Genomic DNA, 12,370 nt, shown 5'->3' with positions numbered 1-12,370 from the left:
GCTGTGCAGTGACACAGCTTCAGCAGGACCAGAGAAGGTGGCCACATGCTGGTGGACTTGCCAGCTCCAGCCTCTCTGGCCAGGAGAGGTGGGGTGGTTTGAACCACTTTGCAGCAAGGACAGAAAGACACCTTCACAACCAAGTGCCCTAATGATTTGTTAGGGAGCAGAACAGCATCCTAATACTCCACTAATTACTTTTTTTCCCTTTGCAAAAAAAGAAAAAGCAGTAATTTATCTCCAGGAAAGGGTTCCTGTTCAGGCCTCCCTCCCGAGCGACTGAAGTGTGAGACCTTCATGGGGGACAGGTTTCTACCACTGAACATCCTTTCCACGGACCATTTGCCCCTCAAGCAGATGCAGTGCCTGAAACATAGTTATGCAGTTTCATCCAGCATTTAACATCTTTGCACTCTGAGGCAAGGAAGAGACATACAGACCTACATTTTAAAAATTTACTTTCAAAACTATATAAACACATTCTATTTTCACAGAAATATTATAGATTATACAGACAGTTTGCTGCCTCTTGTTCCCCGACACCTGAATGTACCTGGGAATCCGATCAAGAAATTCATGCATAGCAAAGATGTCTCGCATGCAACCACTGCCTGCTTTTTCAAAGCTTTTATTTTGCTTTCCAACCAGTCTCCTTCATCTGTGTTTCGCCCCTCAGTTACAATGCCTCTGCTCTCTCCACAGCTGTTCTGTCTCTCCACTCTGGTAACTCTTCCTCCACAACCCACTCCACCACAATTTTTAAATGGCTGTACCAATGGCTCTTATCTTTGTTCCCCTTCCTGTGGAAACTAAAATTTCGGGAAACTTTATGCCTCCAAACAGCAGCAAAGGAATCTAGTTTTATCTAGTGTGCAATCCTTCCTGCGCTCTGCCTACTAGGAGCAGCTGGATTCAGCAACTTACCTACTTGCAGACTTCCACCCCAGTCCTCTCGCAGAATCAACATATGTAAAAATAGTTACAAAGTTTTCTAATGTAATCTTTAAATTGCACATAGACAAATACCCCAATGATATGTAAACTTTACTGACCAATTTTAAATCTTAATAGTTTCACAATTACTATAAAAAGAGGGAGGATACATGTTGCTCTTTACTTTCATCGCATCTGTTCAAATGTTCAAATGTATGTTCAGAAAACAAAGGGCTTAGCTAAAGCATACATTTTCTAGAGAATTATTTTTAGCTTGCTTAAAGTTGAAGGAATTCACTACAAGCTTTCCACAGCATGGAACAACGTTCCCACCAGTCTCTCTGTTACAAATTAATGAAAAGCTGACTGCTCAGTCTGTGCCGAAAGGCATCTACCATGCATCACAAATTTAATTCATGGGCACTGAGGAGCAGATCAGGGTACAACCTTCTCCAAACAGTCCAAAGGAAGTTCTCCACATTTATTGCAGCAAGATGATATCTTGAGCCTTCAACACAATTAATTCTCATGTACTCTCCTCTTTCTGTCATTACCAGACTTCTCCAAAAGCATCACATATTCAGAAAAAAACTGACAGGCTCTCTGATCCTCTTTAAAGCACAGTATGCAGGACAATCATATGTATTTTTAACAGCCACACTCCACCGCTGCAATGTCACATTGAGTTTGAAGAAAAGAACAAGAATCAAGTATTTGCAAATTGCATCAAAAAGACTCAGCATTGATCTTTCCATTAAAAGCCCTGCTCTAAACAAAACCTATGAAGCATTTTAGCTGTGTATTTTGGAACAATGCCTAGAAACAAGACTACAAAGATCCCCCCGCCCAAACCACTGCTGACTGGTATTTATCAACACAAAGCAAGTATAAAATTATGAATATGAAATCACTTGGCTACACAAAAAAACCCGCAAACTCTAGAGCAACAACAAAAATGTTATATATTCTAAGTAAATTTTAAAAGTGCTAAGTAGTGCTTTAATTCAACTCCTCCTGTTTATGTCAGTGTGAATAACTTTAAGTTATTACTGAATGACTGAATTCTGGAACACAAAAAAATATTTATATACTGTTTTAGTACTACAATGAATTTGATCTACTGGGCCTTGTCAGTCAAAATTTTCTGTTTCTAAAGAAAAGGAACATTTTACGATTTAAAATGAGAAGAACCAATGGATTGTAATAATCTAACTTAAACATAGTGTGAATTATTAGATAATAGTACAACCTATTTATTTTTAAAAAACATGTTTTAGCTCATCATTTATGATCACTGGGTTAGAAAGCATTAGCCTACCTAAACCAAACCTATGGTTTGTTTTTGACCTCTGTAACTCAAAACAACATTAACAAATGTGCAGAGGAAAGACCAATAAAACATTTCCCCTTAATTTTAAGTTTAGTATTTCATAGAAGGCCACATATTTGTCCCACCTTTTGCCTGCCAATCTGGTCTATTCTGCTCTCCGGCAGTCTTTCCCCAAAGTTCTTCAAGGTAAGAAGCTCCAAGACAACACTTGAAGACGATTACATGGTCAGTACAACAGAGTTGCAGACAAGCACATACATAGTATCTTTCATGAAGCCTAGCACACAGTAAGGACAGATGAGTCATCCATCCAATCCTTCTCACCACTAAGGCTCCTAACACAATATATGAAGAAATCAGTCAAAACAAAGAGTGCTATTTCATCAAGTTTTGGAGGAGCGAAGTCTGAATTATTTTAGTTAAAATTTATTGTGTTTGTCTGCTAATGGAAAACTTGCATCTGAAATAAACCCTTATATGGTAAAGAATTCCTTAGCTATGGAAAACTAATTAAAGCAAGCAGATCCATGAGCTCTGCTATTAATGAAGCTTACTCTTGTCAGATTTGTGCTTCACAGTCGATCAAGATTTCTGACAGGATCTTTTATAGTCCCTCCTCCAACTGGCCCCCTATTTTTGAAAATAAGAGGTACTTCAATAGCTTCTCCCACCATCCACCACCTCATGCTCAACACACATTCAGCAGCACTGCAATGTCCAGCCCTTCCCACTACACTCAGCTCCCTAATCCTCCATACTGCATAGTGCTAACACACAAACCAAACCTGCCACAACATACACCCAAACTGTCCTTTTCACCATTGTATGCCAATAGACTCTCACTCCTTTGTGCAAGCCCTAAAGGTGTAGCACAGCTAACCCCCCAGCTTATGCCATAACAGGGCATTTGATAAACAAGCACATATGGCTTGGTGATGGGCAATGAGAGAGACAAAATCAGACAGCCAGAGCACTTGGAGAGAATCCACTTACAGGTTCAGCAGACTGGGTCACAGTTCAGATCCAATACATGATCAGGTAAATGTATGGTTTTCTTTGGAATGAAAAGCATTTGGTTTTTTTTTAATTCTAAAGTAATTTTGTACCTATTAAACTGAAATTTGTCTAACTGAATTTGTTTCTCAGCCTCAACAGCTACTTGTCAACATGCTTTTTGAACAAAGTAAGATGCTATAGTAAGATTGCCTTCATTATTCTGAAATTTTTACATGAAAATAAAAGAAGAAACCATAAAAAACCCTGCAGCTATTACAAGTGTTTTTAGCAAACAAAAATGCCTGCAAAAATATTTTTTATTAAATAACAGTAGCCACCATTAATGACTATGTACACAAAGGGAGGAACTTCAGTATTATACTACTTTGGAAATCATCATAATTTTCAAACTGCAATCTAGTTGCTCCTTAATTAATATATGTAATTTAACCCATAATTCATAGAACCATTTACAATAATTAAAGAAATCTTAACTCAGTTTTAGTGATAGTAAAGTAGAAGAAAATCAGTGTGTTGCCCACCAAGTGGATGGTGGTGCTTTTGCAGTGTTGTAAGATTGACTCTTGCATCAGAACACTGTCAAACTTTCCAAGACCAAAGTAACTGGAAGTCTTCAGTAAAGAAGAAAAATCACCAAGGAGAAGAATGCAGAGGCTGGCAGAATGACTGATGTGCGGAAAAGTCAACAAGAAACCATTTCTCAGAACAAAAACCAGTGGGCAGGTTACTGCCCACTAGTTTTTCCTTATTTGTTACAGATCTGTAATAAATGGGGAAATGCTTTTTCTTTACAATGTATACCTGAATTATGGAATCATTGCAGCAAGGCACTGAACACACACAAACGGACACAAAAATCCCCCTAAATTCCTGAATGACAGACCCACTGATGGTTATTTAAAACACAAATGCCTGGGTTCAACCTTTAGCTAAGGAGGTCCCTAAACCATCTAATTAAGGGACCTAGCCATGGGAAAGAATTACTACATATACTTCAGGCATTTCTTACATTTTTCTCCCCAAGCATCTTTACTAACTGCCTTTGGAAAGAGTATGGAACTAAATGGACACTTGGCCTGACCAGAACATAGCCAGTCATCTGTTCTCATGAAATAAAGGCAGACATGCCAAATACCAGATGAAGGCAGACAAAGCAACAGGAACAAAATGTATGCAGACATTAGACTCTTAATTCTCTCCCACTTCACAAACAGCATTAATCACTACTCCTGCAAGCAGCATGGTATAATATAAGACACAACAGATTTAGACAGAGTTATGTGTAATTATTGTGAGAAATAAAAATTACAAATAAAAAAATTAATTTTCTTCTCCAATATGTGTGATTTTATTTGCTGCTGGGAAACAAGCCATGATCCACAGCCAACTCTCAAACAGGAAAACAAATTAGGTATACCCAGTTTTAAAAGTCAAGGCTGTATTCTACAAAGTAGTTAAGTGTTGGTCCACTTTTAAAAAACTTTTTCTAATTCAGTGGAAAACAAGAGGGGACAGGTGACCCTGTACCTGAGAAATGCCCCAGCACAGTACAGAGATCCAAGTATAATCAGTAAGAAGTCATTTAGGCCAAGATTTCTGTTCCCTTCATGTTTAAAATGTTGCTTTCAAACTAATTACCTATTAAATTTCCATCAGGATCAACAGTCCCTTCAGATTTATCCAGAAATCTGTAAATCAGCCAATCAAGTGCAGGAATGTGGTGACTTTGGGGGTGGTTTAGGGATTTGTTCGGGTTTCTTTAGCAGTATGGTTATTGTATAAGAGATACTGCAAGAAGAATCAGGTGTGGAGGAACTTTTCGAAACTTCTTCTAAAAATGAGGGTGATATTAAATCTGATGTCTTTTCTCTGGGGAAAACAACAAACCTGTCAAGATATAATTTTGTCATCACCTATTCATAACAAAATAGGATTTTGCTCTTTTGGACAGAGCTTGCTGCCCAGATTCTATTCACTGCTATGCTCAATAGCCACCAGAAATGACAATAGCACTGCAACCTGGAAACCTAGTGTGACTCAGATGCCTGTGGCTGGCAACTGAGATTGTCTGATCTCCATTTACGTGACATGTGAGAACCTGTCCCTTCTATTAAACCAAATGAAATAAGTTATTGAGAAAATGTAGAGGGATAAATCACATAATAGACACAGGGTATTAGGTAGCTGCCACAGAAACTAGCATATCTATTATTTTTCTATTATCCACCCAAAGTCATACTACCATTTTTTTTTCTGCCCTCCTCTAGTGGAAGACAATATCTCCTATAAAGCTCTTCACTTTTCGTAAGATGTCTCCCACAAATCTTGGGTTTTCCCTGTGAGACTAAAGGAAGTAGATCCTTCATAATCTTTTTGAAGGTTATAGTATCAAAGTGTTTTATAGCAGCTGCTGTATAGAGTCCTCTACCTGAGACGTCAGCAGTGCTAAACAGAAAATAACAGTGATGTCCTCTTACACGAGACACTCCTTAATTATACATCTCAGATGTATAAACAAATGTATTTGTCATTCAACTAACTATAAACCCCAGATTTTCACTAGCTAGACTACTTTAGGTTTTTATTGCTCTTCCAACAAGTATGCAAAACATCACAAGTTGGAAGTTCAACTCATTGTGTTTGGATTGTCTCTCCAAATTGCCATAATAACTGCTTTTCAACCATCCTTTTTGCCATGTGAGACCCATTTAAATTTTGCAGTTGAGGCACAGGACCCTGTGTAAAGAATTTAGACCTAGTGATAATACACTTGCTTTTGTTAGTTACCCATCATGACTCCTTATAAGCAACCAGTAATCATTTACTACATTTTTTGTACTCCACTAGCCAAGTACCTAATAAAAACACAGAACAAAACCAGAACATACGGACCCCTCTGAAATGCCTTCTCAGTTGTCAATAAACCATTAAGGTCAGTTGGAGAGCTTTTCTCAGCCACTTGTGTGTTCACTTTACAACTATTTCATGTGGAGTTCCCCATCATTTTCTATGAGTGATGTGCGAGACAGTCAAGAATATCACACCCAGTCACTGCAAGAAAAAAATAACAAAGTCAGGATACCTCATCCGTTTGCTGCACATTTTTAACTACTAGGCTAGCTGTACTGCCAAGCAAGGAAATTAAAATTGCCTGACACAGTTGGCACTTGATAAATCTATACTGGTTGCTTATCAATTTTATTATTCCAGAGGCGCTTATAAAGCAACTGTTCAATAACTTGTTAAAAAAATGTGAGGGGATTAAGGTTTCATTGACCAGCTTGTAATTCCTTTCCTCCTTCAGGTTTTATTGATTAGCTTACAATTCCCTTCATTTTCTCCAGCACCTTTAGAATACATATATATATATATATATATATATATATATATATATACATATATATATATGTATATATATATATATATAAGAAAAGGGAAAGAAGTAGGGAGTGTAGGTTTACATTTGCCCTTCCCCAGCCTTCTGAAGAGTCTCCTCCTGCTCTCCCAAAGACGCTCTGAAGATTCAGACTAAAGTACCTGACAAAGAGAAGAATGATAATGCTGAGTTTTCAGTTTAGCAATCTTCCAGTTCTTATCTGAGCACAGTATAGCTTACTGTGCTCAGTGAAAGCAAAAGGTAAGGAGATGACATGGAAGCTGAAATAGGAGAGAGGGGAAAGTAATGAGAAGTGGAGTTTACTAAGAGTGACTCCTGGCCATCTAGATTAAAAAAAAAACAAACCAACAACCCCCTCACACACACACACACACAAAAAAAAAAACCACACAAAAAAACCCCAACAACAAACCAAAACAGACAAACAAACAAACAAACAAACAACACTAGTTTGAACCACTGATAGGCCCTCAGGCAGCAAATGTTTGTGGTTGGATGGGGTTTTTTTTCTTTAAATAAAGATAGTAAATAAATAGTCTAAGCCACCAACCTTATTGATCAGCTTCAATAGCGTATTCAGGGGCAATAAAACAGGCTGGTTCAATAGAAGTTTAATAAAACACTTCCGTATAATTTAGCAAAGCCCTCTGGCTTAATTTGGTAGGTGGAGTTCTACTGAGGTATTGCTTTCAGCTGCACTGCTGGTAAAGTCCAGGAAGCCTCCATTGTTCTGGTTCAAGGTGCTCCTTATTGCTATAGTAGGAGGCTACGGTGTGAATGGAAATCCCCGGCTGGCTCTCAATTGCAGTCTGCACTGTCACTTTCCTGTCAAGTTTTCCCAAAATGTAAATGCCTAAATAGGCCTGTAGTTAAGAAATTCTCCATAATATTGGGAGGCAGCTCACCCTGTCACAGACAGAAAAGACACAAGCCATTCTGACACCTGTCAGGACATGGGGAATGCAGGAGGAATAGCAAGAAGGCAATCTTTTTCTCTGTACCTGCCTTGAAGTAAATGGAAATGTCAGGTTACCTAGAAGGTAGGCTGACTGGATTCAGCACATGAAGAAGACACGACTCCACTAATATGTGTTGTTACACACTGATCAGTTAAAGCAGCCTGCTGGTACTGCCAGAAAAAACACTATCATATGTGCACTAGTTTAAATAATTTAACTATGAAAGGTCACACTAATCCAGGCACATCAAAAAGTGCTTCTCTCTCCTTTTTTTAATAAAAAAAAATTAAAAAGAAGGAAGCTTTTTAAAGAAAAATAAAACCAAGAGCAAGAGACACCAATCAAAAAAGTGGGTCCTCAGTTAACACATATAATTTCTGGCATTTATGCACTTTGGTTCCATTCTACATCAATGTTAGCTGCCATGACAGATGCTGGATTAGGTTAACACACATACTGTAGCTCCAAATCTACTTGTAGCCAGAAATTATAATACTTTTACCAGTATCCAATTCATCAGTAAAATAACCATATTTATATTTTTAGCTTGATCAGCTTGGGGCCCGTGATATCAATTGTGCACAGTTACTGCTCAATTTCAATTTGCTATGTTCAGTGTATACATGGGACTTGAGCAAGTACAAGGCCTCACACCTTCTGTATTTGGCAATACAGTGATGTGTCTCAGCAGACAGTAGATCAATAGAGCAGTTAAAAGACTTGTCCAAAATCCATTTAGAAGAACTGAAATGAATATTAACATGCTATAGAGAACCACAATAACATATATGGATGAAGGAGGACTCATTTCTTAACCCTTACTCCTGACAAATGTCCACATTTCATTAATTAAATTCAGAACTGAAATATTTGTTGTTTTGGGGTTTTTTTTGTCAGTGGTAACTTTTTATGCCTCATCATTCAGTCTTAAAAAAGACTTGGCTGAAATCAACTCTGTCTTTAACATGACATCTGACTCATCCAGAAACACAGCTGGCAAGGATTCTTGATCGACACTGGCAATCATCAATTTAGGTAAGCAGCAATCCTTTCTTTGGCATGTGGACCAAATTTTACTGAATACTGGACTTCAAATACACTGTGCTGAATTGAACTAATTCTTTTTGATTTATAAAGTTATGTATTAGCAGAAAGAAATCAATTTTCACAGAACATGGCAGTTGAAGGAACTGGATTGGACAGTCTCATAGTTTAAGAAAAAGAAAGACACTGGCTGAAATAAAAACATAAAATATATTTATTACCCAATTAACATATATTTATGCTACACATTGAGACATGCCCACATAATTAAAAAACTAATTAACGTGTTTCTAATGACATATTAATTCACATCATGTCTTTCTAAATTGGATACCTTCCCCTCCCAACATCTCAACCAATTCAATCTCATTTATCTCCATACTTTTCAGGATTCCATTGTACTGGTTTTCTGTGTGACTACACTAACTTGTTTTATCTAAGGTAAAGAAAAATATCCACTACATATGTATGTATATATGTTATATCCCTAGAAAAATAAACTAAAAGCTGATAGCTCCCATTTAGAAAAACAACCCATTTGCCTTCAAAAAGAAGAAAGGAATTTACTTTTGATGATTTCACAATATAGCCTGGCATCATATATTTCATTTGTTTTCGGGGGTTTTTTTCTATTTATGTTTTTCTTCCCTCTTGAAGGACTAGGGCATGCTCTATTATGAATGGATTCAGAAACTACAAGTCAGCCAAAAGTCACAGATCTCTCAGGATAGACACGTCCATCTGTCATTTCACAGCAGGAGAACAATAGCAGTTTTAATATAGACACAACAAGCTCATACAGTCCTTGCACAGCCAGCCAGAAAATCTGCCGTAGCTGATAGCCAGCTGCCTTTGAAACTCCAGACAGATGTTCCTGTGTAACACCAGGATCAATTGCCGCTTTCTTGTTTCTGTATTTTCAAATCCTCTGGCTTTTTTTTATAGCAACCAAAATACAGTCAGTATACTCCTTGAAATCTCTACAGAGCTTTGGGAAAATCAGATTTCAGAAGACAGAACCAAAGACATAGAAGCATACAGTACACTATTCTTTAATCTGAATTTTTTCTACTCTTGGGGCCCATTTTAAAAGTAGGTTATCCATAAAGCTTGAAAAAGACTGTGATTGTATTTGTATAATGATTTTCTAGAGCTTTGCTCAACAGCTTTCGATTATCTTCACCACAGATCTGTTTAACAGCATATTGCATTGCTTTTCTACTGTCGAAAAAAATCCACTTTGATTTTTTTCATTATTTATTTCATATCTGTAGATCTTGAAAACAAAAGTTATAGACAGAAAAGGAATCATTTGTAAAACACTAGTTTAACCTTTGAGGGTCGAGGCAGAAAAAATTGACAAACCATTAGTTGCAGTTCAAGTAAGAGAAAGTGTTCCTGATAACGCTCAACCAATTTACATGTCTAAAAATAATCTTTCTAGGCCCATCTGTTAAACTTCTGTTCCACTAGTATATGACGGATTTTTTTCCCAATGAGTCTCATTGGGTTTTGATTACAGTAAATTTGCAACACTGGCTCCTTTACAGTTCTTACATTTTCCAGAAGTAAACAAATGGCTCATTTTAAACAACAGAATAGTGCCTATGTCCTACTGTGAATACTACACTTGAATTCCAAAGTTTAATTTCAAAATTTATCTTTCAAATATTTCTGGAAATTTTACAGGCACTGGATGTAAAATTCTCCTTACCAAAATCAATACCCTTTTTTAAACTATAAAGCAAACTCTTTTTCTTATAACTTTTCACAAAGATGCAGTTCAGTCTCACCTAACTGGCAAGGGCAATTAAGCATGCATCAACTCTTAGTCCTTTAAAGTTTGCTGGATAGAAACAGTACATAAAACTTAAATAAAGATATCTTAAATATCAAGATGGATTATGTATGTCACAGCAGGGGGAAAAAGGCAAGGAAAACTCTTTTAGAGGGGCTTTGTTCTAGGTTAGTTTTTGGATGGCAGGGGTTGTTTGTTTTCTCATGTGTATTGAAGCTTGGAATAGCCTGAAGCCAGGAAGAACACAAATTAAGCAAGAGTGCAGCTGGAAAAGTCAAACGGTAACATCGAATTGAATTCCTCACCATTAAGCAATGTAACAAGAGTTAAACCTGCCACAGAGGAAAATTAAGTCTGAAATACCTGCTTTTCACTTGCATCCAGATCTGTTAATACAGTTGGTCATTTTCCTTGTATATCACCACTTTTTCTGAAGTTGTTATACTACATTACCCTTGTATTTTCCAGTAAGTAGTGCTTTCCTAAATAACAGATTATTTTAAACACATATCAATTAATTTCTCATTCTGTAAAATAGGCTATATTCTATGTAGTAGCAATTCAAACTCTAAAGTGTCAATTTCCATTTCTTAACAAGATTAGCTAAGCTGACTTAGTTGATCCTGTAAAGAAAATAAAATTTCTGGTAAACATTAAAGTTTTCTTTCTTTTTTTTCCTTACATCAAGGTCCCCAGATCCATTAGAATGGGACTTCTGCTTCCAGGAAGCAGATCAGAATCAGGAAGAGTCTGCTTCTCCAGGAAACAGAGCAGAGTGTTCCAGTGTGGACATACAGTACACTGTAATGGAGCATTCCTCTCCTTCATCTGCTCTTTTCACCTCTGCTTTTCTCATTCTCCTGTGCTCCCTCAGATATTTGATATACTGGTAACATCTGCAATAAATAAGGACCAACATAAAAAAATAAAAGCACACAGTATTTAACTAGCACTTGACAGACAATTTACTTGAATTGTACAACTGTTCAGGGTTGAAAATTCCTAACGGACTAAATATTAAAATGAAGGAGAAACAATTTTGAAATAAATACAGAAGAGTTAATGGGCATGACAGTTATAGGGAATGGTTTCATGATACAGAAACAATTATTTTTCCTAAGAAAGTTCTTAAATTCAAATAAAATCTCCCAGTGCAGACTCAGTAAACCTCAAGATACAGCAAGACATTTTAATATAGTGTTGGGAGAAATGAAGTCACAATCTGTAAACTGCAGGGATGAAATAAAATTTGTACCTTAAAGAACCATTTAATGCTAGGATCCTTGCAGAGAATACTTCTCTGACATGTGTTAATATCATCAATATAATACCATCATAAACTTTTGCCCAAACTTGCACAAAAAGCCATTAAGGTTATACTTCACATGTTTAATATGGTATTTAACTGCGGGATTTTACATACACCAGTACAACAAGATGTTGACATCTTTCTGAAGCCTAGCTCAGCAGTGTACCACATCATCAAAACACTCCTTTTAATTCCACACAAACCCAGATGAAAGCCTGCTATTCACCAGGAAACTCCCTCTGCCAAGGTGCCTTTGCAAAGCTTTCGAGTTTTGTTAAACAAACCAAAGAGCCAGCAGTTCTCCAGATAGAAATGTATAAAAACAGTGTCAGGGCCACTCTCTCAATCCTATCTTTTTTTCCATTATGGGTGATCACTGAAATTACAAGTAAAATTAAAAAAAACCACCCAAATGCATCTTTAAAAACAAACAAACAAAAAACCACCAAAAAACCCTAGCAGTTCCCACTGTGTCCTCACATACTGGCTGGTAGAATGGGAGTTTTACTGCTAGTTTCCAGATGTAAAGAGACTGATCACAAACCCACTGGCAGGACTCACGAACTGCTACGTATTTCCTCCG

General features: G+C 37.0%; 1 protein-coding gene across 2 annotated transcripts in view; it reads right to left on the bottom strand.

Annotated features, from left to right (window-relative positions):
* The window catches only part of LHFPL2 (LHFPL tetraspan subfamily member 2), a 119,694-nt gene that overhangs the window by 78,044 nt on the left and 29,280 nt on the right, over window positions 1-12,370 (bottom strand). The gene's annotated exons all lie outside the window — the stretch shown is intronic.

This window comes from Chiroxiphia lanceolata, chromosome Z (assembly GCF_009829145.1).
Source record: "Chiroxiphia lanceolata isolate bChiLan1 chromosome Z, bChiLan1.pri, whole genome shotgun sequence".
In the NCBI taxonomy this organism is placed as follows: Eukaryota; Metazoa; Chordata; class Aves; order Passeriformes; family Pipridae; genus Chiroxiphia; species Chiroxiphia lanceolata.
Note: the sequence above shows the minus strand (reverse complement) of the source record. Positions and strands in the feature narration are given on the sequence as shown.